The sequence below is a fragment of the Lathyrus oleraceus genome, chromosome 6 (genome assembly GCF_024323335.1).
Source record: "Lathyrus oleraceus cultivar Zhongwan6 chromosome 6, CAAS_Psat_ZW6_1.0, whole genome shotgun sequence".
NCBI classification, from domain to species: domain Eukaryota; kingdom Viridiplantae; phylum Streptophyta; class Magnoliopsida; order Fabales; family Fabaceae; genus Lathyrus; species Lathyrus oleraceus.
In genome coordinates, this window is record NC_066584.1 from 463,011,654 (window position 1) to 463,016,027 (window position 4,374).

Consider the following 4,374-nt stretch of genomic DNA (forward strand, 5'->3'; position numbering starts at 1 on the left):
TTTATCGTTTTAGTCATTGAGTCTCCTACTAGTTAGATCATTACACATCTTAGAATTGAGAATTTTTTGCTAAATCGTATTTTGCATGCATAAGTCAAAACTAGTGTCTAAAGTCCATGAAAATGGTTTGAGTCAATAAATCAAAAACTCGGATCAAGAAATGCATGAGCGTATAATTCTAATCAAACTAATTCTCAACTCAATCATAAACACTTCCCTTTTCTTAAAAAATTAGTTCTAGAACTGTGAATTGATTAGATTTAGGGTGATTCAAATCATAACATAAATGTGAAAATCAGGATTTGCCTCTGTAAGAGTGATTCAAAATACAAGTTTCCTTGATTCAAATCAGGTGTGAGAATGACTCGAATCACATAAAAACCTTATTTGAATCATGGTTGGGTTCCAAAATTTGGAATTTCTCTCTGGTTATTTGATTCAAATCAAGGAATTATTTGACTTGAATCAAAGGTGCAAAATATGAATTTTAAGTTTTTGATTCAAATTATTCTCCCATTTGACTCAAATCACAATCTTTGTTATTGACTCAAATCATAAGGGCTATTTTTCTCATTTTTAGTGCATTAACTCAAGCACATATATAAGTCAAATTTTCTCTCTCTAACTCATAACATAACATAACATCATAACTTTGAAATATTTTTAAAAACTTCGAAATAAGCTTTCAAATAACACTTCCTCACAACCTTTAAATTGTATCTTAAATGAATTCATCTTCAACTTCTAGAAAATCACCATTCTTGAGTGTGCTTCTAAATTCCGAGGGAAGGTAAGATCTTTTGAGAGAAGGTTCATTAGTGCTAATGTTTTGTGAAGTTTGAGTTCCATATCAAAGAATCATGTTATGAATGTATAGTTGGGATTGACAATCCAACAAAAGGCAAAAGAAAGGTTTCTTCTCCACTAAAGACTTTGGTAGTTTTAGTCATATGACTCCACACATAAGAGGGGGTGAATTGTGTGATTCAGAAAAACATGAATTTGAAAAACTTTTAGGATCAAATTTAGAGTTTGAAAACATTTTAGAAAAGTTTTAGAAATAAGCAGCGGAAAATAAAATGCGGAAATTAAAAAGTTTAAGGGATAGAGAGGCAACACCAGAAGTTATAGTGGTTCGATAAAAAATAGACCTAATTATCTCCCCAAGATTTGATCTTGAGAGTATTTAATATTTTGAAGAGATTTTAGTAGGTTAAACTCTCGAACCCATTTATACAAGGAAAATGAAGTTTGTGACTAAATTCCAACCAAACAACAAATATAAAGTGAAGCGGTGAGTCTTCCTTCCAAATGATGGATTGAAGCAGTTAGTTTTATTTCTAAACAACAACTTGAAGTGGTTACTCTTCAAGCTTTAAAATCAAGATTTTAACACGGGTTGATCTAGAAACTTGATGAGCTTTTAATAGAGGTTGAACTCAAACCGAACCAGGATTTTCACGGGCTAAACACAAACCTATGATATTTTATATCAGGATGATTTGCAACCTTTGTAAGCTTTTGACAAGGCTTATCTTACAAACTGAAAAGAGATTTTATACATGATAACCACCAACAAACTTGATATTTTATATCGGGCTGATATCGAACCTTTGAAGTCTCTTGAACGGGCTGAGCCTTCGATCCGAAATAGTGACTTAGTAACTAAATCCCCAAAACCAATATTTTAACGGTTTTAGCTTTGAACCTGAAATAATTAATCCATAAATCGATGAATTATTCAACCAAGGTAAAAATAAAACTTTCTTGGTGAATTTACAATACTACCCTTCCATAATTACAAATTCCTCACTTGCAAAACAACTTTTCTACGACTAATTTGAGTGAGAGAAAGTGAAGAAAAATATTTTTAGAGAGAGACCGAGGAGTGAGGTATGAAAGCTCATGTTTATGGATATCAAAATGTGTATAAGGGGTCCTCTATTTATAGGTTGGAGGGTGGTATGAAAAAGGAAAAAGTTTGAGGCCAAAATTAACGAGCCAATCGATTGGCTTAAGACCCAATTGATCGGTAGGCATAAAATTAACCTATTAGCAAGTTTTACAAGGTGAGAAAATATATTTAGCCATTACCATTATTTAAGGTGTTATTCTAAATAATTAGGGCATATTTTTACTCTGATCGATTCGATTGAATATAAGTGTCAATCGATTGGTTAACATAAAAATTACCCTGAGCATTTCTTATAGCTTCTAATTCATCTGGCATGACTTTAAGACATTTTTAGAAATATTTTCTTAGTAAAAATAGATTTTAAAACTTGGGTTAATGTGCATGTGTGTGATTAGCCGTATAACTTTACCACAATTCCTTAAGCTTTTATAGTATTTGTTCGCTTAAACATATTTGGGCGAGCTTTCACATACTTTAAGTCTTGTTAGATACTTTATTCTTGTAGACACTTTATTGAGATTTACTTTGAGATAAGGCTTAAGTTATATTCCATTTAGATGCCATCATCAAATAATTAAGTTTATCAAACCCTATTTACCTGGTTGCATCTTTAACCGCTTTATACTTGACTTTAGTTGTTGTCATAAAGAACGTGTTATCATCATCAAAAGCATGTTCATCTTCAATAGAGCTTCCTAGATTAATAACCTGGAAAACAAGGTTCCACATTCTCCCCATTTTTTATGATGACAATCAATCTCCCAGGGAGGTGGTAAAAGAAGTAACAAATATATGTTTGGAGTGATTAAACTCCCCCTCAATTAAGTAGAGAGTATAATCCACTGCCCCTAAGAGTATACTTCTCTTCTTTTGTCGAAATCAAAAGGAGGGCAAATATACGATGAGATAATTTAAATATGCAAAAATATTTGCAAATAAACATTTAGTAAAGGACAAACATTTTATTTGATTCAATGGAAAAGTAAAAAAAAAGGAAAATGCAAGAAATAAGCAACAAAAACAAATAAAAAGCAACTAGTTGATCTCATCATCATCATCATCCTCCTCGCTTGATGCTACTATAGATATGAGGTTTCTTTTATCCATTCTCTCAATGATTTTGGCAATATTCAAGTTCAATGCCTTTTGATAATCACATATATCATTGATAGTGTTTGAGGAGGATGGAGGAAGGTCATTGCTTATTCACTTTCTTTCCCTTCTTGGAGGTAGTGTAACAATTTATTTTCCTTGAATGGTATATCCCACCTTGAATGGTATATCCCATTTTTCTTACAATCCCTTTTCCTATCATTATATGCATAATTTTCGGCCCTTCTTCTCCAAAGTCATAGTCGATGTAGGTCAAATATTTCATGATCAATTCACCATAGGGTAGATCGATGTTCTTATTTTTTTTCTCTAGCATGTGATAAAGCATGGAATCTATCCAATTTTTCTCAACTTTATTTTCCAAAAATCAAACTACAGGAACATCTGATTTTTGGATGATGCTAAAATTGATTTCCTTGGTAAAATAACATAATTCATTTTATATTGAATCAACCTACTGTCTAGGCGTACAAGGCCTACATTGAATGGATATGGAATCCCAGAAGAAGGATCAATTAAAAGAGTGTGATCATAAATGTCAAAGTCAAATTCATTACCTTCAAAGTTTTTTTGATCATAATCTTGTCCAATGAAGGGTAGGTTACAAACCTGTGCAAAATCTTCAAGAGATTGAGTGATAGGGTGTTTCTTGACTTCATAACCAATGATACCATCTTTGTAAGTGAAATTTGCATAAAATATTCTTATCAAATCGGGGTACCTCTCTTGAGGTTTTTCAAATACAATGTTTCTTAGATCGGCAAAGTTTAAGGCTTTCATGAAAAAGCAATCCTTGAAGACTTCTTCATTAAAGTGGTGATAAGTGTGCAATTCTCTATCAGTATAGTGCCGATTGAAGTTGTTCTCTTGCTCTTGAATGGAGAAATCTTCGGAGAAATAGGATGGTTATGATTGAGAGAAGCAAGTTATATTTTATGCCATTTGAGGTGAAGATGGGTGATTGAGAAGGCTAAAGTATTTCTAATGCAATGCACAAGAAAATGTAGGATGATACGAGAAATAAGAAAGACTAACCTTTATTTATAGCCTTTGTCCAATCGATTGGAATAAAATGTCAATTGATTTGAGGCTTAAGATTTTGAGACTTAGCCATTGCAAATAGTCATTGCATTTATGTCTCATCCAACTATCTGTTGTGGTATGCTCCAATTGTTAAATTTATGAATTTTGAGATGACCCAATCGATTGGATCATAATGTGAATTGACTTGCTTCCCCATTTTCAGCATGTTTTGTTTTGGGCTTTTGTGATGTACCTCTGGTTAATTTTTTTAAACCCCCTTTCTAGAAAACACTTATAAACTCATCTTTTTTGTTAGTATACAT